The sequence below is a fragment of the Taudactylus pleione genome, unplaced genomic scaffold (assembly GCF_031769625.1).
Source record: "Taudactylus pleione unplaced genomic scaffold, aTauple2 ptg000162l, whole genome shotgun sequence".
NCBI lineage: Eukaryota > Metazoa > Chordata > Amphibia > Anura > Myobatrachidae > Taudactylus > Taudactylus pleione.
In genome coordinates this window covers 5,349,263-5,373,765 of record NW_028284564.1, presented here as the reverse complement: position 1 = coordinate 5,373,765, position 24,503 = coordinate 5,349,263, and positions in this window count along the sequence as shown.

Below are 24,503 nucleotides of genomic sequence, written 5' to 3'. Positions count from 1 at the left end.
CTTTGACTACAGCAAGAAAAAACACAGATATTTATTTCTAGACGAAGGCATTGTATTTTGACGATGATTCTCAGACACTAGATATAGACACACAATTTTCCTCCATTTTCTTTCATTAAAATCATTAGACAAGAAAAACTGTAACTCTGCCACTAAAAGCCAGAGATGAACTAAACAGAACTTTATCTTCTGTTGCCAAGGAATAGATGATGAACTCTACAGTGACCTAAATTTATTACAGAGCAGTTCTCCATGCTGATGTTCCAAGCACTCTCTAGCAATTACAGCACATTAGGCAGAGGAGTGAATCTCAAGGGGAAATGTCTAGTCTTTTAATCAAGCAGCAGTAAAGTCAGGGTGATGCAAATTACCTTGCTGTATATATACAAATATATATGTATATACTGTAGATTCAATTTTAAACCACAGTGAACTTTAATTATATACCGGGTGATGAATATTTGTGATCTTGCTTTATCGCTTCCTGTCTTCTACTCCATTTTCCATGTATTATGTTTTGAACTTTCCTGAACTTTGTTCAGGAGCATGTTTTATGTAATGTTCACATTCACAAAAGCTCCAATCATTATTCATGGAAGGCTTAATATATGTGCAGGTGTTTGTTCTAAAGAAGATAAAAGAATATTTATGACATTGCATCCTAGAAATGTTTATCTGTAGGTTATTTACAACATTTGGCCATTAGGGATATTCTTTATATTTTTAATCAGTGCATAATTTTACCCCTTTCACACATGTAAATGGTTTTTGCAGGTGAACGCGCATCTGCCCAGGTTTTTCCTACACGTGAATGCGCACAACCCGGGACAAAATCCTGAGTTCACTACTCTGCTCTTCACCAGGGTCAGGCTGAGACCTGGGAATTTGCTGGGTTGATAGACCCAGCAATTTCTTGGATCTTAGGTCTAGAAGGGGCATCAAGGGCTCCTTTTTTGGTGAGTTTGAAACCGTTACATATAGCTGGCAGTTGTGGCCTCTAAGTTGCAATATTTATTACTCAGCAGTTTGTAGCATTAAAATTTAAACCTCAGACAATTTTTGGCCAGTTTGAAAACCCCTATATCACATGGAGTTTGAAACAAACCACATGGTTAAATAGGATGGAAATCATACAGGTTTACGCTGTATGTTACAGCATAGAACCCATTCCTCTAGGTGGGCCTGATCAAATATTCAAGTGTCCAAACCTATAGATGTCCAGTCCAATGCTAAGTCTCAAAGAGGCCCTTCTAGTACACTTGCCAGTGGGTACCAGGGAAATAGTATACACTGTTTAAATGTTCAACAATACAGTAAATCTATAAAACATAGTACTCCTGTTGAACAGATAAATTGGAGTGTCCCACTAAACATATAATTTCCCCAATGATCAAATAACTAATACTGCCACTGTTGAATAAATAACTAAGAGTGCCCTACTGATAAAATAATTAAATAAAAATATAGTGCAGTGGACTTAATGAAACTTTACCTACACTATTCCTCTCTTGATCCAATTGTAAACTAAAGGGGGATAAACTTTTGGCAGGTTTTCCTTCTGTTAGTTGAACTTTAGTTCTATTTTTAAACATTTAAAAATTGAGAGTTATATCTATAATGGTGATTTGAAATACATAGATTTTCAGTGGTTTTCTTTTAGCCAGAAAAATTGCAAAAAAAACCCCCAAAAAACTTTGGTTCCATTAAAATGCATTTTACTAAATTACTTCTACTTCTGGTCGAAGCAGCACAACTCATAAACCTGTACTTACTCTGGTAATTATGGCTAGGTGTAGATAACATTTATAGTACTATTGAAGTGCTATGGACTTAAGGACCCCACACATCAGATGGCTGTTTCACCGATTCCTTGGTCTTCCCGAACCGCCTGATGGCCGATCAGCGGCCATTGATGATAGCCGATCCATTGGGAAATCAGTGAAATTCTTCATGTTAAAAGTTGCTGACTTGCTGATCATAATTCGATTGTGATCAGAAAATCAGGGTAATCCAACATGTTGGATTTCACAACTAGCCCCGACCCCAGCATCTAGGGATCAAGGAATTGGCCCAATACATCACTGATGTATGGGGGCCTTAACTCAGCCCTCCATTATTGTGAACTGACTTTCAGATATAGCAGTTAGGGATAAAAGATTCAAAGTGTGGGGATTGCTGCCACAATTACAATACATAGGAAAAATTTTTATTAAAAAGGTACTGTCCAAAGTTTTGTGTTTTTATGTGGCAATTTAAAGGGGATAGCACAATTTTTAAAAAATATAATGTCCAAGATGATTTCTAAACCATTTTTGTAATCTTTTCTGCTTGCTTATGGGTGAAATAAAATAAAATTATAAACTTTACTGCAGCATTAAAGATTAACTGTTGGGTTAACAACTCTGTAGATCAACAAGGGGAGGGTGAGTCCGCACTAGTAATGTATAGGGCAATTAAGCAAGAGAGATTGCAATAGTTAAATCATTGATAACTAACATTTAGGTTTATCACTGGGGCAATCCTGGATAACTCTTGGTTGGTGGTGCACCCATAGGATTTGTGCTTTACTCATACAGGGGTATCTTTGCTCGAGGCAAAAGAGAGGGGAAAGACAAATTTTCCTATACTGGGGCACCCTTTAGAAAGATAATAACAATAGGATATTGATATGATGTGTGAAGATAATATAAGACTTAACTTTTAATAAAGAACCTTTAAAAATTATTCTACCCTAAAAGTAGAATATACACAACAAAAAAATGTATTAGACATAAAAAACATAAGAAATATTTGAAATTAAAAAACAAATGAATCCACTATGAATAAAGATAATTCATTTCTTGATCACAAATGAGATGAAGATCAATCATGGAAATGTACTGAGTGTAGAACAAATAACATACATACAAAGCACATGAGAGTCAATCTACTCAGAGTAGTAGTAATCAATTAGATGAGCACAAATTAAATCAGGGTCAATCACAAGTAAGTATCCAGCTAGGATTTTAAGGAAATCAGTGAATCCTAACTGAACAAGTAGCAATATTTACAAATACATAGTTAGTGACTCATCATGTAAAAAATAACGACATATGGCAAAGATAAATATATTTTCTCTGATGCATCAATTGCAAAATGTGTAGCACAGATATTGGGGCTTTCAATTTGCTCAAAAATCTCCCCGTTTGTCGTCCCGATAACAAAAATCGGACAGTGGGTCTGATTCATTACGGATTGCAACTGCGATTGCAGTAGCGATTATGCATGCAGTCTCGCTGCAATAGTATGCTAATCCATTACGGTCATTTATGCACGCCCATGCAACGGTGTTAAACGCACTGGCGTGCCTGTTTTCTGCCAACCACCCCCCCGTCACCACCCACAAACGGCACTTCCTGTCAATCACTCTGCTATGGGTTTGCGTAGTCACTGCCATCGCAGTCCCGATCGCAGTGGCCAGTTCGGCCATACACACTGCGATGCCTATGCATGCGCAGAACACAACAATCGGCCGATTGCATGCGTAATCTTAGTTGCAATCGGTAATGAATCAGGCCCTGTGTGTACCTAGTTTAACTCCTATTTCCCTATAGATTGTAAGCTCTTGCAAGGAGAGAACTCTTCACTATCTGTCTGTCTCTGTCACATCTCAAGATATCTCTCTGCATATTGGCAAATATGAGCATTTCTTCCCTGTACATTTCCTAAGAGCAATATATTCTTAATTTACCTCTGACTCTGCATCAGGCTCAAGATTTTGCAATTGACTGTCAGCTTAACACTAAACAAAACAAATTGCCTTCATAATACTTATTGAAAAATTAAAATTTTATTGTTTTGAGTAGTATTATGTGTGAGACATAAAAACACCTTCAAGCGTTCCCTGAAAACTCACCTCTTTAGACAAGCTTATCAGATTCCAGAACCGACCACATAACCTACACAGCTTCCATGTCTTATTACATCCCCTATCACAGTCCACACATAACCTCACACATTGTCTTTCCTTCACATCCTCCTGACATTTAGCTGACATTCCTGTGTGACTGGATCATGCAGCCAACCAAGAAACTCTGCATTCTGGCAGGACCAAATTGCAATATATAGCACCTATCCTTGTGTATCAATGCATATTTCCCTATAGATTGTAAGCTTGCGAGCAGGGCCTTCCTACCTATATATCTGTCTGTTATTACCCTGTTTTGTTTTATAAATGTTTCCAATTGTAAAGCGCAACGGAATATGCTGCACTATATAAAAAACTGTTAATAAATAAATAGAATCTCAAGCAGCACTTTGTAAAGTCACCAGTTGATTACACCTCTATGATCAGAATATTTCCATGTTTTTTGCACTGCGTTTAATTTGGAATTTACTTTTAGTTTCTAGTTCTTGTTCATTTTATATAATATTTGGGTAGACAGTTAGGGTTTTCTTTTGGTAACATTAAATAGACCTTCTTGAAATGTGAAATCCATTATCTAGAAAAAAACAGACAAATGAATATCACAAAATATACTTTTTCATTATTTTATCATATTGAGACCAAAATCATAAAAGTATCTTAGACTGTATATGTCTACTTCTCTTGATTGCAGGGACAACTAATAGGTTAGTTAAGGACATTGCAAGGAATGAACAGGGATACATTTTAACATTTTATATATATTTAATGTTCTGTTTTTTAAAAGTCCATTAACAGAACTAATGAAAATTGTATATACTGTATTAGTAAGTACAACAGCTATACCAAACAAGGACCCAGACCTGCTGTCTGAATCCCAATGACATCACATGGTGGTTGGGATTATTTTTTGCATTACGAACTCCGATGTTACAATTAAATAGCATCCAGGTTTGAACACTTCAATTAAAGATTATGGGGCCAGCAGCCAAACTAAATTGTTTCTGGCGCCAGCGTGCACCCGACTGCATTTATTGACAGCTGTTATTAGGAGATAGATAGTCATGCAGGAGCAAGATCCACTCATCTATATTATCATCTTTAAACATAAAATAGTGGTCTCCACTTGATGGCATTTACAATGTGCACAGGATGAATACAGAACATATTGGTGATTATACACTGCGACTCTTGCACGCAGACCTTGGGGCACGCTCAAAATGTCTGGTTTTTGGCCCTGATTCAGCAAGAAACGCAATTCCAAAGCTGCACGCAGACAGCTTTGCAATTGCGTACTTGCAATAATGCAAATGCAGCAGGAGGTGTAAGACACTCCCTGCTGTATTTGCAATCCCAGCACTGCGATGGAGGGATCACCATAGTGACTATCATGACCATTGGTGCTCAATGGTCGCGATGGTGGACAGCGCCCAGGGCCGGATTAAGGGGGGAAGGTGACAGGGGCGGTCGTCCCTGGGCCCCCACACACAGAGGGGCCCCCACTAGCAGTGGTGCATTGTCTGCGCCCGCCGCTAGTGTCCCCTCCGCTAGTGTAGTGTAGACGACGCAGTGAGCATGGCCACACTACACAGTGACATACACACAGCCGGCGGCAGCTGTGTGTATGTTACAGCAGCCAATGAGAGTCAGACAGAATCTCATTGGCTGCTGCACAATGGAAAGGAGCCGGCTCCCCCCCACAGCTGGTGATGATGGGAGAGATGCCATGATGCTGACGCCTCTCCCAACTGTGCAATAGAAGAGCCGGTACTCGCGTCAGGAGCGGCAATTCAAAAAAAGCTATTTTTTGTTTTGTTTTGTGTGTGTGTGTGTGGGGCACTGTCACTGCATGGGGGGCATTACAGGTGTCCCTGTATAGGGGCAGCTACAAGGGTCACTGTATAGGGGGGCCACTTCATTGGGGCACTGTATAGGGGGGAGTTTGCTACTGGGGGCAATGCATATGGGGGCTACTACTGGGGCACTGTATAGGTGGGGACTACTACTGGGGGCAGAGCATGGGGGACTACTACTGGGGCACTGTATGGGGGGAACTACTACTGGGGGCACTGTATAGGGGGGAACTACTACTGGGGGCACTGTATAGGGGGGAACTACTACTGGGGGCAGAGCATGGGAGGACTACTACTGGGGGCAATGCTTTTGGGGGAATACTACTGGGGGCACTATTTAAAGGACACTGCATAGGGGGATTGCTACTGCGGGCAATGCATAGGGGGGAACTACCACTGAGGGCAATGCATAGGGGGGACAACTACTGGGGGCATTATATAAGGGGCACTGCATAGGGAAGACCAATATTGGGGACACTGCATAAGGGGCACTACTACAGGGGGCAATGCATAGGAGGGACTACTACAGGGGGCACTGCATAAGGAGCACTGTATAGGTGGACCATTACTGCAGACATTGCATAAGGGGCACTTCTACAGTGGGCATTGCAAGAGGGGCATTAAGGTGAATATAAAGAAAAAAAAATCCTAGGGTGATGAGTGGTATATAGGGGCCCCCACAAGTATGTTGCCCAGGGGCCCCCACAGACCTTAATCCAGCCCTGATGGCACCGGGTGGCTGGACAGCTGAGTAAGCCTTAGCTTACTCAGCCTAGCCAGCTTGCGAGCCCAGGATACTGTGTTGATCAACATAGATACTGGGTTTGCCACTCCCGGAAAGCGGGGCAGATACGCCCCCATATCTGGGAACGATACCCGACCCTGTGCCCGCACCTCCTCATAAATGCCTCTGCCTGTTAAGCAGGCAGAGGCATTCAAGGGCTAGTGTGCATGTTAGCAGGACACATTCTGCACACTCGGAGAATGGGTCCTGCGCATGCGCAGATTCCCAATAATCGGGAATCTGTGTTCAGTAGTGCACTTGTGTGCACTGCTGAATTAACACCTTAGTCAACACATCTGCATGCTAGCTATGAGCCTCACCTTGTAAGCAGACACTGCATTGCATTTCTGCACTGTAATGCTCTTCTCCACCAAAGTGTAACTGGAATGTGCAAAATTCACCTCATTATATGTAAAGGACAAGGACTGATCTCTGTCACTTCTCTGTGAAAAAAAAAGTATTTTTACAGCTTTGCATTTGGTTTTGAGCCTTTCCAACAGACCAACAAAATAACCCTTAAATGTGCACTATCCACCATTCTGTCCCATTTTAATCATTTCACTCTGTAAAATGTAATTTAATTGTTTTAAATGTTTGCCCATCTGCCTACAGTAGCATCTTGCTCCCCAAACCCTTGTGCTTTAGAAAATATTTAGGTGCATCTGTGAAAATTGAGGCACATAGTTATTTATTATTTATTTATTTATTAACAGTTTCTTATATAGCGCAGCATATTCCGTTGCGCTTTACAATTGGAAACATAAATAGAACAAAACTGGGTAATAACAAACAGATTTATAGGTAGGAAGGTCCTGCTCATAAGCTTACAATCTATATAGAAATATGCAGTGATACACAAGGATAGGTGCTATATATTGCATTTTGATCCAATCAGAATGCAGAGTTTCTTGGTGGGCTGCATGATCCAGTCACACAGGAATGTCAGCCAAATATCAGGAGGATGTGAAAGAAAGACAATGTATGAGGTTATGTGTGGACTGTGAAAGGGGATGTAATTAGATATGGAAGCTATGAAGGTTATGTGGGGGGTTCTGGAATCTGATAAGCTTGCCTGAAGAGGTGAGTTTTCAGGGAACGCTTGAAGGATTGGAGACTAGAGGAAAGTCTTATTGTATGTGGTAAGGCATTCCATAGAGTGGGTGCAGCTCGAACCATGAATGGGAGCAAGTAATGCGTGGGGATGACAGATGCAAATCTTGTGCTGAGCAGAGAGGTCATGTTGGGAGATATTTTGAAATGAGTGAAGAGATGTATTTTGGTGTGGTTCGGTTAATAGCCTAATGTGTAAGTAAATGTATTTTATATTGAATATGGTAGAAAACCGGCAGCCAATGGAGGGACTGACAGAGCAGTGCAGCAGACGATGAATGTTTGGCATTCATTTGGCAGGAAGAAAAGCATTCATAATGGATTGTAATGGTGATAGCCTGTTTTTGGGAAGGCCAGTAAGGAGACTATTGCAATAGTCAATGGGAGAACTAATGAGTGCATGGATTAGAGTTTTTGCAGTGTCTTGTGTGAGATATGGTTGAATTTTGGATATATTTTTTAGATGTATGTAACATGATTTTGAGACAGATTGAATGTGGGAAACAAAGGACAGTTCAGAGACAGGTATGACACCTAGGTAGCGAGCTCTTGGGGCAGGGTGGATTGTTGAGTTATCAACAGCGATCGAGAGATCAGGTTGGTAACTGTTATTGGCTGGTGGAAAAATAATTAATTCTGTTTTAGAAGTATTAAGTTTCATGTGGCAAGATAACATCCAAGATGAAATGGCAGAAAGACATTCAGTGACATGGACCAATACAGATGGTGATATATCTGGGAAGGATAAGTAGATTTGAGTATCATCCACTCATGGTACTGAAATCCAAAAGAGTGGATTAGTTTGTAAAGAGAGGTGGTATAGATTGAGAATAGCAGAGGACCTAAGGCAGAGCCTTGTGGTACTCCTACTGATAGAGGTAGCGAAGAGGAGGCAGAATCAGAAAAATGAACAGTAAAAGAGCAATCAAATAGGTAGGAAGAGAACCAAGAAAGAGCTTTGTCCTTAAGACCTAGGGATTGTAGTTTTTGTATGAGAAGAGAGTGGTCAACAGCGTCAAAAGCAGCAGGCAGATCTAGAAGAATTAGTAGTGAGTAATGACCTTTAGCCTTGGCAGTGACCAGATCATTTACTATCTTAGTCAGTGCTGTCTCTGTGGAGTGTTGGGAACAAAAGACAGACTGTAGTGGGTCCAATAAGTTGTGTGAGTTAAGAAAGTGTGTGAGGCGGGTGTAGACAAGTCTCTCAAGCAGCTTGTTGAGGCATGGGAGCTGGGAGATAGGATGGTAATTTGAGAGAGTATTAGGGTCAGAATTTTGTTTTTTTCAGAATTGGAGTAATCAGGGCTGCCATCAGAGATTGTTGGGCCCGGGACTGTCAAAATAGGCAGGGCCTCCTTGGGTTGGGGGGAGGGGGGCAGTTTGTCAGAGGTGGGTATTAACATGATAATCTACAGTATAATAGAGAGAGTATAATACAGTGAGAGTGAGAGAGTGGGGTGAGGGTATGAGACCAAGGTGTGGATGTGAGATCAGGGTAAAAGTGGGAATGCAGGGTGAGGGTGGGAATGTAGAGTGAAGGTGTGAATGCAGGGTAAAAGTGGGAAAGCAAGTTGAGGGTGGGAATGCAGGTTAAAATTGGGGTTGCAGGGTGAGGGTGGGCATGCAGGGTAAAAGTGGGAATGCAGGGTGAGGGTGGGCATGTAGGGTGAGGGTGGGCATGCAGGGTAAAAGTGGGAAAGCAGGGTGAGGGTGAGAATGCAGGGTGAGGGTGGGAATGCAGGGTGGGAATGCAGGGTGAGGGCGGGAATGCAGGGTGAGAATGCAGGATGAGGGTGGGAATGCAGGGTGAGAAAGCAGGGTGAGGGTGGGAATGCAGGGTGAGGGTGGGAATGCAGGTTAAGGGTGGGAAAGCAGGGTAAAAGTGGGAATGCAGGGTGAGGGTGAGAATGCAGGGTGAGGGTGGGAATGCAGGGTGAGGGTGGTAATGCAGGGTGAGAATGCAGGGTGAGGGTGGGAATGCAGGGTGAGGGTGGGAATGCAGGGTGAGAATGCAGGGTGAGGGTGGGAATGCAGGGTGAGGATGGTAATGCAGGATGAGCGTGGGAAAGCAGGGTGAGGGTGGAAAAGCAGGGTAAAAGTGGGAATGCAGGGTGAGGGTGGGAATGCAGGGTAACAGTGGGAAAGCAGGAATCTCTGTACCTGTATGGGAAGTCGGACCCCCGCAGTCTCTCCTGCTCCTGGCCAACTGAGCATTTCCTCTTCACTGTGGTCGCCGCCGCCACTGCTGCTTCTACCTCTCCCTCGGCTGCTTTCTTCTTGGCCCAGCCTCTCCCTGCTGGCTTGCGGTTGCCGGACTGGCTGCCACTCAGAGTGTCTCACAGAGAGAGGGGCACAGAGGCAGCGGCATTTTGAATTTGGTGCCGGCCACCCGTTAATCAGAGACCTTTCCTGATTGGCTGCCTGTCCACAAGCTATGATAGGCTCGCAGACAGTGCCACTTTCAAAACTCCTCCAGCGCTTATCCAGTAATATATCCACTCAACTGCCAGACTGGCGGGCCCCCTTTCTGTCAGAGCCCGGGACTCTAGTCCCTGCAGTCCCCCCCTGATGGCGGCCCTGAGAGCAATCACTGCATGCTTGAACAGTGATGGAAAGATGCCAGTAGAGAGAGAGAGATTACAGATTTGTTAGGGTTGGGATGAGCACTGGAGACAGAGCTTTACTGATTTGTGAGGGTATAGGATCTAGAGGAGAGGTAATAGAGGAGGAGGGTGAGAAGAGTGTAGATACTTCATCTGTATTTGTGGGGTCAAATGAAGAGAGTGTGCCAGAGGGTTCAGGTAGGGAATTGAACAGGTCATTAGCTGAGGAAGAGCATACCATTTCATTTCGGATCTTACCAATCTTGTCCTTGAAATAGAATGCAAGATCTTGTGCACAGATAGTAGCAGGTGGCTTAGGTGAGGGAGGGGTAAGAAGCAGTTTAAATGTATTAAAAAGTCACTTGGGGTTAGAGGCTTGAGCAGAGATTAGAGATTGGAAATATGTTTGTTTGGCAGTGTCCAGAGCAGTACGATAAGAGTTGTAGATAGTCTTATATGTGAGGAAGTCACTTGGTGTACGAGACTTTCGCCACTGACGTTCTACTTTACGTGAGAGTTTTTGTAGATGTCTTGTTAAATTATAATGCCACGGTTGACGTCTAAGGGGCATATCCAATTGACGGGCAAAAGTTCCGTGATGCAGGGTTTAGCTATTCAATTAAATAGCTATTTCCCCGTGTCATTAGACTGGGACTCCCACGTGAGAACACACTAATTCTGCGAGAACTGTGGAATCAGTGTGTATTACCCTCTCGCGCGAGGCTGAATAGGGCAGCCACATGTTGATTTGACCTCGCACCTACATGAGGTGCGCGGTAAAGTCAAACAGCAGGGCCTCGCGCGTGGGGTCTCAGGGACACCCGTGTGTGGAATCCCCGCTAATTGAATCCCATCCAGCGCGACTATTAGCCACGGGGTAAACCCCGCGGCTAATTGGATATGCCCCTAAGTTTTCGCGGTGTGTGATGGGTAGCTGGAGCTACTTGTCAGGGCTCTGCTGGGGATCAGTGCGGCCTTACCTCCTCGCCGGCTTCCTTTGATCTCCTGGGCAGTCGGGCAGCTGGCACGGCGGCTGAGAGGATGCTGAGCATTCTCCCGGTGCGTAGGGGACTGCGGGTGGTCCGGTGTCTGGACTCGGGGTTCCCGGCATGGGCGCCGCCATGTCAGTCGGCCCATGTGACTGTACTTCTGGCCTGGGATAGGTGAGCATCAGCTGATCGCTGTGCACCTATCAAAGGGTTCTGTGGGGTATATAGCCTGCTTCCACCTTTCTGCAAACTGCCTGAACAACGGTTGTCTCCTAGTCCCTAGTTGAGTTCCGGTCCAGGTTCCTGGCATTCTATTTCCTCTACAGTGTGTTCCATCTCTGCCTGTGTGCCAAGATGTTACTGTGATCCCTGTGCAACAGTGAGTTACCATCTGCCTGTGTGCTAAACGTGTCTCTAGTGAACTTCTTGCAACAGTGTATTACCATCTGCCTGTGTGCTAAACGTGTCTCTAGTGAACCTTGTGCAACAGTGAATTACCATCTGCCTGTGTGCTAAACGTGTCTCTAGTGAACCTTGTGCAACAGTGAATTACCATCTGCCTGTGTGCTAAACAAGTCTCTAGTGAACTTCATGCAACAGTGTATTACCATCTGCCTGTGTGCTAAACAAGTCTCTAGTAATCCAGGTGCAACAGTTAATTACCAGCTGCCTGTGTGCTAAACGAGCCTCTAGTGAACTTCATACAACAGTGAATTACCATATCTGCCTGTGTGTTAAACGTGTCACTAGTAAACTTTGTGCTACAGTATTGCCAGACTTCTTTACGTTGTTTGTGGATCACTCCACAGTGCCTTAAACCTTAGGCATCTCTTATTAGGGCCACGGTTATTTGTGTCTCCAATTCCCACTGAGCTCGGGTACCTGGTCAAAGGACCGCGACCTGCTCACAGGGTGCAGCTAAGCCCAAATCCCGATTGGAAGGGTCACTGGCGAACACCATCCTGTGGGTTAGACTCCGCACCATTGCCCAGGTCTCGTCAACACTCGAGAGCTGTGGATGAGGAGAACATATATCCAGGCCCCTCGCCTTCATTTCCTCCCGCAACCTGGACCCAGAGTTTCCACTCCCCCAGCGCCAAGCGTGACACTACTTCATCAAGGGCTTTTACTAGAATCTGGTTTAGGTGTGATGCAGCAGTCTCAGGAGAAGTGAATGTAGAAATTGGTGAGAGTTGTTGTTGTAGAGAGGTAGATAGTTGTTGAAAGATGATAGTATTAATATTTACGCAGGTTTTTTGAGATTTGGTTGATTTCAGTGACATTGAGGTTGATGTAATGGAGGAGAGTGTGCAGGTGATAATGTTGTGATCTGAGAGAGGGAAAGGAGCAATAGTGAAATCAGAAACTGAGCATAGTCTGGTGAATACAAGATCTAGGCAGTGGCCATCCTGATGAGTGGAGGAGTCAGTCCATTGGGAGAGGCCAAGAGAGGAGGTTGAAGAGAGTAGTTTGGAGGCATTAGGAGATTGTGGACTGTCATTGGGGATATTGAAATCACCCATAATGATGGTGGAGATGTCTGAGGATAGGAAGTGAGGGAGCCAGGCAGAAAAATTTTCCAGAAATTGTTGAGGTGGCCCAGGTGGCGATAGATAGCAGCAACTCGCAGAGAGAAAGGGGTGAAAGTCCTGATAGAATGTACTTCAAATTATGTAAATGTGAGTGAAGGTACCTGTGGGAGAACTGTGTATGTGAAAGATTGGGAGAGTAATATTCCTACTCTACCTCCTTTACAATTACCAGGCCTGGAGGTGTGTGAGAAGTGTAGGTCACCATGTGAAAGTGCAGCAGGGGAGACAGTGTCTGATTGTGTGAGCCATGTTTCTGTTATTGCCAGAAGTTTGAGGTTAGTTGAAATAAAAAGGTCATGGATGGATATTAGCTTATTGCAGACAGAGAGTGCATTCCATAAGGCACAGTTTAGTGACTTGGATGGTGAAGGGAGGCATGCAATGTTTATGAGGCTAGCTGGATTTTTATTTCGTTGTGGGTGTGGCATGTGGGTCTGGCCTGGATTTGGTGATATGTCACCAGCTAATAGAACCAGCAGGAGAGAGATATAAGTATATTTGTGGGATTTGTATGACAGATTTTTATGATGACAGGTTGTGGATGTTATTGTCATTGTGTATAAATAAGTTAAAAGCTCATGTGTGTTTGTAAGAGGAGAGTAGATTAATGAGGCAGCAATATGTACAGAAGGATGAGCTGCAGGGAGAGTAAATAATGTAGTGGCCTTAGAGATGAATCCGTGGAGTGAGATAATAAAAGTAAGTTTTTGATACATTGTGTATTAAATATTTTGAATTAAAAAGAAACTTTTTTAAAGAAATTATATTGTAATTACCTGGCTTTAGATGTTGTTCAATGTTTGTTCAACTGTTTTTTAACTGTTCAGAAATCACACTTAGTTATAACTACACTTTGTGCATAAATACATCAAGCTGCAACCCTCATCAAGCTGCCCTTAAGACTGACATAGTGACAACAAGGAGAATTTTGCACTTCATCTCTGCTGTTTTGTGGGGTTTACTGTAAATTACTTTGACTATGTGTAAGCAACATGTGCACTTTAAGAGTATTGGTTGTTTAAATTCAACTGCATTTTCTTGACAACTGAAAAATGTTTCAGTTACAATCTGCCAAGAAAAATGTTAAGTAGTGTGAGCCAAGTAAAGTTTTGAATTGCTCTGGTAACCATAGAAACAAATTGCAATCTAATCATTTAAGTGAACTCCTGCAATATTTAACCTGAGCTTGTCAGCTGAGTGAATGTGTTTATTGAAAAAAAAATATTAATTACTAACTCATGTTAAAAAAAATACAGCTTATTCAGTAAGGATGAAAATTAAGTTGGCTTTTTATTAGCAGTGCTGTACGGATATGACAGTTTAATGTATTCCAGTATTCAAGTAACTTTTTCCAATAAAACAGTGCTATAATTTTATTTCGGCAGGATTTTTTTTTTCTTAAGAAGCAAAAGGCATTAACATAGTGAGCATCATGGCTTAGGCTATAAAATCAACAATGTAAATCTAAAGACATTTGAAAAAAAGATACCTCATGGTTCCTGTTGCAATTTATTCATGACTTGCCAGCTTTGTGAGAACAGCATACTGCAATAGAGGATGTGGTCAAAAAGTCAACACCACAATGTTGACAGCTATTATGTTGAAATTGGTAAAGTGTCAATAGGCAATGTGGACATTCTCAGAATGTCAACAGGTAAATTGTGAACATTGTCTGAATGTCGATATTAGGCTTAGACTGCAGCCTGAGGTTAGGTTTAAGCTGCAGAGATGTTAGGGTTAGGCTGCAGGGGAGGGAGGTTAGGCACTAGAGGGAGGGTTTGGGGTATGGATTAGGGTTAGGGGACAATGACTCATCCAAACACTGGAGGATCAGAGCTCTGACTCGGAAGCAGAAGGGTAGCAGTTCACCCTGTGCTGGCCCCACCCCTAAACCTGTGATGTCATGCCATCATGCCTAGGGGGAGGCACTCAGCTCTAGGAAGTGAAGCACTGCCTGGATATCTCCACAGGCTGCAGGGTTTCTTTTTCTTCACTCCCCCTCGCTGTCGGATAATGGGTAGAAGTCCCAGCAGAAATGGCCATCAATGGGTGCAAACCATCGATTGTCCCCTTGTTGATGGTTTGCATGCCAGCAATGTTAATCACCATCCATTGTACCATCAATGGTTAACCAACCAACGGCCATCGCTATACTGCAACATTAATATTAATTAATTGCTGTGCAGTGTTGCAATTTGTGCATTTGATATGTGTCTGGATTCACATAGTTAACCTATTACCCCAATATTTTTTATGTAAGTATTATTTGTGATTGAGTCTTAATATTCATTTTCAAATTTGCCAAAATGCATACCTGCCAACTATCTACTCTTTGGGGAGATATTTTCTGGCTTTTGGAGTGGCCATGCACATTGAGGGCACTACTATCATCTGTGTAATATGTAGTTTGGCAAAGATTTATACAAAGATGAATGATCAAATTTTTTATTGTTTTGTGCTTCTCTATTTCAGACATTATATATATATATATACATATATATATATATATATATATATATATATATATATATATATACAAGGATTATATAGACAAGAAAACAGAAGAAAGTAATTTTATAATTTAGAGTACATGGAAGAATGGCAAATCCTTCATCTTGTTCTTTTATGTTTGACCCTTTCCATTCACCCAGCATGGAATGGAACAGAATACATTATCTGAGGTGTGGCACAAAAGGAGTTTAGGGGTAAATTTACTAAAGGTTGATTTAGATAAATTTTATATTGATCTAACTTGACATTTAGTAATTGAACACCTAGGTCTCACCATCCGCATTCATGGGCAGAAATCTGACTAGATTTGTGCCAAACTACATAGGTTTAAGGAGAAAAATGATAGAATTAGGGAAAGTATTTTGCAGATGTTGAAGGGAGAACTTGGGTGAAATATGGGCAAACTTGCACCTTGCACTTAGTTTTGTAGATCAGGGCAAAAGCAAGATTTTCTTTAGTGGAGTGAGATAATTGAAACTGAATAAGGTGCACACACACTAATGTGCCACATAAATAAGAACAGCTTTGATTTCACATCACATCACTGTCATGATTAAATTAACTAAACCAAGTAGTATTTTAATAGAAAATGGAAAATATGTGATAGAGTATTTAAATGTTGCATTTACACCTTTGCACATTGCTCGTTTTCTGACTTTTCTACCTTGGTATACAGCAATACATATTCCTAGTTTATTTAGCATGGAAGTTAGGCAGATTATAGATTATTATTTACAAAGGCACTCTTGATGTGCAGCATGGGTGTATTTATGGGAAGCCGACGGACAAAATCCCGACCACCGGCTTCCCGAATGTCTAATCCCGGCAAGGTACAATTGACAGGCGTCGAAGTCCCGATGCCTGTCATTAGACCTATGCCGGGAGCCCGGCACCCAGCTTACCGATTGAAGGTTAACCAGGTGCCGCAGCTGCAGGGGGGAGGGTTAGGTTAGGGGCTCCCATGGGGTGCCTAACCCTAAATCCCCCCAAGTTAGGGTTAGGATAAGGGAAGGGGGGGTTAGGGTTAGGCACCCCCTGGGGGAGGTTAGGGTTATGCACCCCCCCCAGGAGACTTGGGGTTAGGCTGCAGGGAAGGGATGGTTAGGTTTAGGCATTTCGGGGGGAGGGTTAGGCACCCCAAAAGTAGGGTTAGGGGGTAAAAATAGGTTAGTTAATACTTACCTTGTACGTATTAGAACCGCCATGCTACCGGCGGTAAATCATACTGATTCTGTATTTATAATGGGTGCAGGGTATGCAGTGCACCCATACATTATAGTTACCTGTCTGGAGTCCAGCAAAAGCAGCGCAAGAAATTTTCACAGCCACTATTTTCCTGAAGATTTGAGCATGGGTAGTAGAGAAATCTAGTAGTAGAGAAATCTCCGGGATCATGGTGCGGGCACCATGTTCCCGGAGACCTGCGTATGTGCAATAGACTCTAGCACAGTGCCAGAGTCTACTCTCCAACTGTGGAGAGAGAGGAGGGGCCACAGAGAGACTGCACACAGGCCCCCTCCTTTCTTAACCACTTAACTGACGATTTTTTTTTCTAAAAACCACTCCAAAAATGGTGGGTTGTTTTATGAGTGAATTAGGAGAGGAACATCTATTTCAACTTATCCAAAATGATTTAATTAAAAATAAAAATATATTTTTTTTTATTTAAGATTTGTAAAAAAAAAATAATAATTTTTTCAAACATCGGAATATCGAAACCGCCATTGGGACTTCGGAAACAACGGAAACATTGCGACTTTCAAATTGACACCAGTTTCAGGCACCAGGTACTTTAAGTGGGTGAGGGGGGAGTTTAATTTACTTTTTCCCAGCAGCTGCTAATCTTTGCAGCCGCTGGGTGGGGAGTCCTGCTTTGCTGACTGGTCAACAGTGATCAGCAGCACAGCAGACACAGGGGGAGAGGGTACAGGCAAGCAGAGGGACCGGAAGGTCCCTCTGAGAGTAGCAGCTGTGGGAAGATTCTCTTCCTGTAGCCACCCTCATATTTATCTGACTGATTGAAATTTTGCAACCAGAACTGCCTGCTATGGTCGGAAAATTGTGACCATGCCAGGCAAGTGGTTAAACCATCCCTGATGTCTAGCATAAACCCCTATGTTTTACAGTAATGCACAGAGATGGTCTGTGCAGCACACCCTTAGATACATATGTCTTTTGAGGAATATACTACAGCTTAAAAATTTCAGATAAGTCATATTCTATTTTTTATTTGGTACAGGGTTCTATTATTCACTTCACTGGACCACACATTTGCATCTCTCTCTCTTTTTCTTTCACAGATCCATATTCCCACTATTGACTATCAAGTTATGTTTTTTGAGACAGTGACCCTTCTAAGAAAAACATTTCTGGTTATTGGTATTTATATTGTGGTGTATTAGCACTTATTTTCTATATATAACGCAGAGGTGTGACTTGGGTTAATGGTGCCCAGGGCATATTTAAAAAATGGTACCCCCTTGAAAACTGTACTTTAAAATCCTGGATACATTTTTATATTGGTACTCAACAGTATGGGCGAGATATAATAGGATCCGAGTTTTATGTGCGAGACAAACTTGGACCTTCTCGCACATTTAAAGGTACAAGTTTGTACTACAACTTGGCAAATGTAAGAGCCTGCGAACTTGTGAGTTCAAGGCTTTTACATTGTGTGTGTTTGTGTGAGTTTACTTGTATCTGGGACCTTGTAATGTAACTTTCATTACAAGGTCCGCGTTATACAGAAGCCTTCACAGATCAGTGAGATCCGTTAAGACATCTGTTTGTAAAAAAATACTAAAATGTAAAAAAAATTTTTTAAACAAAGTGGGGTTCCCCAGTAAAAGCACAACCAGCACCGAGCTTTTCTGAGCCAGTCCTGGTTATGAAATGCAGGGGTGAAAAATGAACGGTTCCCCTGTATTTTCAACAACCAGTGAGCCATTGCTGGTTATGAAGATAAAGGCAACAAAATGAGTAGGGGTCCCCAGTATTTTCCTAAACCAGCACTGAATCTTTCTAGCTGAGTTGTAATGCCACAGCCAGAGTACCCTTTCACCGAGTCCCACAGCCAAAGCATTCACACCTGACTTCTAGTCCCTCCAGGACACCTGCTAGTCTCTCCAGTGCACCCCAGACACCCTTGGATGGTGGGAGCTGTGTTGATTTTGTAAAAAAAGTAGAATTAATAATATTGTCTTTTACAGGAGAACTAAAAGTCTCAGCAAGCCTTGCCCACATGCTGGGAACCACAAGTACCAGCATGATGGGCCTTAAGGGCCCGCTGGTACCTCTAGTTCACATGCAAAAGAAATATTAAAACAAACACAGGACACACACACTGTGACAGTATAATGTTGTTAAAACATACATGCACACTCAAACTCAAAGTCACGCATACTCACCGATAATTCCTGTAGCCATTCACATCATCTCGTCCAGTAGCATCCACAACACCTCTAAAAAATTGTCCAGTAGCTTCCATGACACCTGTAAAAAAAAATTACCCATTGGTTCCGGTCCTCTTTGGTCCATTTAGGCATCTACGTCTTCAGAAAATAAAAACATTAAAAACCCAGAGACCACAGACATATACCATCCTCTAAGGACAGCACCTCTCGAATGAGTGCTCAACTGCGGCATTTCCCATAGAAATGCATGGACTGAGCATTCATTGGCTTAGAGAGGTGAGCCTCCACCTCTCTCAGCCAATGAGCAGTTCCTATCATTGATTCAATGGTGGAAACCACTAGCTATCCTTTAGTAAGACCTCTCTTAGCTTGTGCTGGTAGTGCTTTTAAGGGAAAACCCCACACAATTTTTTCAATTTTATTTTTTTAATTTTACTATTTTTTTTAAACACAGAAGCATGCATGGATCTCACAGATATGTGCATGTTTCTGTGTAACTCGGTCCTGCTCAGGCTTTGCTCATTAACCTGAAGCAGGTCTATTTTGTACAAGCTTTAAGTCAGTAATAGTTAAACACTCACACTCTGTTACATTGCCAGAGTTGTATCCTCACAACGGCAAAACATCTGGATGCGTGTTTTGCCATTGCGAGTTGCAGGGTGTGAGAAACATGTGAGTTTGCATGTTCTCACACCCTATTACATAGGGTAAGTTCTAAAAATGTGCGAGTATAGCTCTATACTAGCACATTTTCAAAACTTGGACCCTATTACATCCCGCTCTATATGTTCATACTCTGCAACCCTATATACCTAATGCAACATTAAACTGGAAAATCCTAAGTCACAACAGCCGCTATCCTTGCTTTAGCAAGGATGAAACATATGTGCTGGGGTATGAAATAAATAAAAAAACACATTATAAAATGTGCCATCCATCCTCATCTGGGGCTTCAGATTCATAATTCTCGGAAATGACAGGACTCGCCAATGCAGAATCAGGGGCAAGCAAATTCGAGTGTGAGTTTACCTGTCTACAAAGAATGGCTGTCACTCACAACATCTTTTAGTGACAAGGGGGTAGGTTGATTGCAGAGGAAACTCTAGATTTTTCAGGGTCCTATGCAAAAAATTAAAAGGGGCACCATAAAGTAATGTCTAACTCACCCCTGCTCCCTAACACAACCAGAGCTGCCTACAACCATATTTCACCCATAGATATACACCTCATTAAACACCCCTCCCAGGCACCATATCTCACCCACTACAACTCCCTGGCACCATACCTCACCTATGAAAATTCCCCTCACTTACCATCACTACCTGACCCTATTCCTCACCCACTATGGCACAATACCTTTCCTATTACAGTTTCCCTTACTTACTATCACTCCCTAACCCCATACTTCACCAACAAGCACTCTGTAGCACCATACCTCACCCACTAAAATTCCCTTCACTTACCATCACTACCTGGCCCTGTAACTCACTGACTACCACTCTCTAGCACAATGCCTCACCCATTATAGTTCCTATCACTTGCCATCACCCCCTAACCCTATACCTTACCCACTAGTATACTGTGGCACCATACCTCACCCACTAAAATTCCCCTAACTTGCCATCACTGCCTGACCCCATACCTCTCCCACTGCCACTCATCTGCATCATACCTCACCCACTAAAATAACCCAGCACCCACCACCTCTCCTTGACTTAATGTAAAGTCTCTTACCATCGCTTCTTGACACCATTGGGCTTATTTACAAAGTGGTGGCTTTTGTAAACCGCATCTTATCAGCAGGATTGAGCTAAAATTTAAAGCCACATGTTTTGCATTTAAAATCCCAAAGTAGTGACATGATAGTGGTTTACGAGCAACCAAAATCAGATCGCAAAGACTGGCTTGCGTACGCCCACTGCGAATTATACACATGCGCAGATGGGTGAAAATCGCTCACAGCGAGCGAGTGCAACTTAGCGAGCGCGTCTGAATCAGGTCCGAAGTCCGGCACTGAGCTCAAGCTTACGACTGGCACCCCCATCAGGCCAGTGCCTAGGGCACATGCCCCATTTGTCCCACCCAAGTTATGCCATTGGCCTAGCACCTACACTGTACTATTTTATGCCATTGGCCTAGCACCTACACTGTACTATTTATTATAGTTTATGTTGTGGCCAGATCAGGGTAGGGGTGCCATCTTCTGAGGTAAAGAGCAAGGAATTTTAAAGCGCTACAACCCCTATATGTGGTGTATATCCGTGAGTCTAATAATAGATTAGATGGATAATCGTGAAAATCTGTTTAATGGTTAAACACACTGCTAAGCACAGAACTACATAACATTGATGTAGGTGAAGTTATACAAATAAATACAAAAATACAGATTAATGAAAATTGATGAAAATTTTTTGATGGTTAAGCACAATATTAACCACAAAACTAGAGCACATTAATGTAGGTGAAATGCACACATAAATACAACAAAACATATACAGATAAAAAATTGGCAGAATGCTTATGAATGGTGATGCTCGCAGTTGATAATCAATCATAGTTCATTGTGCATGAGTAAGAAAGCGGCGTCCCGCTTTACTCATGGGTCCGTATGCGTACGATGCTGGGTACTGGAGGGATAATGCTTGTGGGGTGAAAGAAATAAAGTCCCGACCAATGTTGGGGGGGGAATGAATGACAACACTTGTTAACTTCAGAATTTAGGGCCTGATTCAGAGCCGTTCGCTATTTGCGGTCGTTCGTTCAAAAACAAGGGGTGGCTATTCAAATGATCCGTTCGCAAATTGCAGTCTGTTCACACCTCTAAGTCTGAACGAGCGTGCAAAACATACGCTCGTTTATTTGTTAAAAACGCCCCTGGCCGCTCGCACCATACGTCATGTCCGCTATTTATTAGATTAATCGAGTACATCGAACAGCGTATGAACTGCTCGCTATTCTTGTGGTTGGTTTTTTCAACCGCTATTTTGTGAGCAGTTCTGAGTTAAAAAAAACCAAGTGACGTGGTCAATGACGCTGCTGTATTAATTATGCACTCCCTTAAAACGCCCGTTTTGACCTTTAAGCACGCCTGCGTTCGAATTCCACTCCCCCGTTTACAAGCTCCTTCCCCTGTTACCACCCACATACGCCTCATTCTGTCACTCAAAATAGCAGGCACTCGCTATATAGCGTACAAACGATTTTCGGCCGCACTGACTGGTTCGCGCATGCGTACTAAAAACCGTACGCATGCGCAGATGTGCGAACATCGCTCAGAACGAGCGTACGGCCGCTAGTGAGCGGCTCTGAATGAGGGCCTTAGTTCTATGAGCCTGCAAGGTGGAGTCCTGCTTGTATTCGGGGTATGCTGGCTTCCCTTGCTTGAGATGCAATCCAAAATTTTCGCCTGGTGTGGCTAGACCGTTGGGCAAAGACAACTCTTGCCGGGGTGCTTGCTGGTCGGATTAGAGCTGCGTGGTATCACCTTGTGTGGGCTGTGTCGCAGTGCCTTTTCTCCTTCCTTCCCGATGATGGATCTGTGTAACAGTATAGGACCGATGGCTGCAGTGCAGCGGTCTCCTCACTCGCTTCTGAGTAAGCGCCCGATGCATTGACTTAAGGCGGAAAGTCTTTCAAATTGAATACGGAAAACTAAAACAGGCTATAATGACATCATCGGTGGTAAATTACCGTGAATATGGGCCTCAAATTGAATACGGCCCATAGTCTATTATTAGACTCACGGACATACACCACATATAGGGGTTGTAGCGCTGTAAAAATCCTTGCTCTCTACTATAAATTAAGAGGATTAGGCACCTCTATCCTACCTGCAGTAAACCCCGCAACCTATTATCCAGTGCGCAAGGAACCCAGGGCCTGATTCAGAGCCGCTCGTAAGTGGCTGCTCGTTCGCTCCGAGCGATGTTCGCACATCTGCGCATGTGTATGGGTTGTAATGCGCATGCGCCAACCAGTCATTGCGGTCGGAAATTGTGCGCTCACAAAATAGCGAATGCCTGATAATTTGAGTGACAGAATGAGGCGTTTGTGGGTGGTAACAGGGGAAGGTGCTTGAAAACGGGGAGTGGAGATCCGAACGCAGGCGTGCCAAACGGTCAAAACAGGCGTTTTAAGGGTGTGCATAATTAAGAAAGCAGCGTCATCGGCCACGTCACTTGGTTGTCTCTTAGCCTGAACTGTTCGCATGATTGCGGTAGGAAAATCCAACCACAAGCACTTCGAGCAGTTCAGACGCCTTTCGATGTACTCGATTAATCTAATAAATAGCGGAGATGACGTATGATGCGAACGGCCAGGGGGCGTCTTTACAAAATAGCGAGCGCATGTTTCATTCGCTCGCTCAGACATAGAGGCGTCAACAGACCGCAAAGAGCGAGCGCTCAATTTAAATTGCCGGCCCCTTTTTCTGAACGACCATTCGCAAATAGCATCCGGCTCTGAATCAGGCCCCCAGTACCATCTTCTGAGGTAAGGCAAAAGCCAAGTAATGGTACACCAGACCAGGGCCTTGGTACAAGTATCTGCAGCTACAGTTTAGTTATTTAGTAGCACAAAAATAAACAAATATAAAAGGAAATCTGGTGGGGGGTTTTTGCCGTGTGGATAGGAATTGTCCTGTGGAACATAGCTGTCAAAAAGGCTTTGTTGAATGTTTGAATTGTGCTTGGCCACTGGTCAGTGGTGGGCTGGGCCGCATGCCATTTTTCCCCTCGGGGCTGCAGTGTCATGCGGGGCCGCGGGCAGTCTTTGTCACTGTGACACAGACTGCACCGTGTGTGTAGCGCTGACCGGACGGAGTTCGGTCAGCGCTACACAAGTGACAAACACAGTTGCCGGCACCGGCAGCTGTGTGTTTGTTTTGATCAGCAGCCAATGAGAGTCTGTCAGACTCTCATTAGCTGCTGCTGCGCCCACTGCAGGAGCCGCTCCATCTTCCAGCTCCCGCTTGGGTAATGGGAGAGGTGTCATGATGTCATGACTTCTCTCCCATAATGCAGAGCGGCCCGGCCTGGGAAGTACAGACAGCGGAGCGGATGGCGGGAGCGGGGATTGAGGTAAGTGTTTTTTTATTATGTGTGTCTACTGGGGGAGGGGCGGGCTCTACAAGGGGGAGACCACTACTGGGGGCACTACAAGGGGGGGGACTACTACTACTGGGGGAACCACTGCTGGAGGCACTGCAAGGGGGGACTACAACTACAGGGGGCAATACAAGGGGGGGACTACTACTACTGGGAGCACTACAAGGGGGGGACTACTACTACTGGGGGCACTACAAAGAGGGAACCACTACTGGGGGCACTACAAGACGGAGGGACTACTACTGGGGGCACTACAAAGAGGGAACCACTACTGGGGGCACTACAAGAGGGAGGGACAACTACTGGGGGCACTACAAGAGTGAGACCACTACTTTGGGCACTACAAGGGGGAGATCACTACTTGGGGCACTACAAGGGGGAGATCACTACTGGGGGCACTACAGGGGGAGAACACTACTGGGGCACTACAGGGGGGTGGCACTACAAGGGGGGATCACTACTGGCAGTACTCCAAGGTGGAGACCACTACTGGAGATTATTACTGGGAGCACTTCAAGGGGGGGACTACAACTGGGGGGACTACTACTGGAGGCACTACAAGGGGGAGGACTACTACTACAAGGGGGGACTAGTACTGGGGGCACTACAAGGGTGGGACTACTACTACTAGGGGCACTA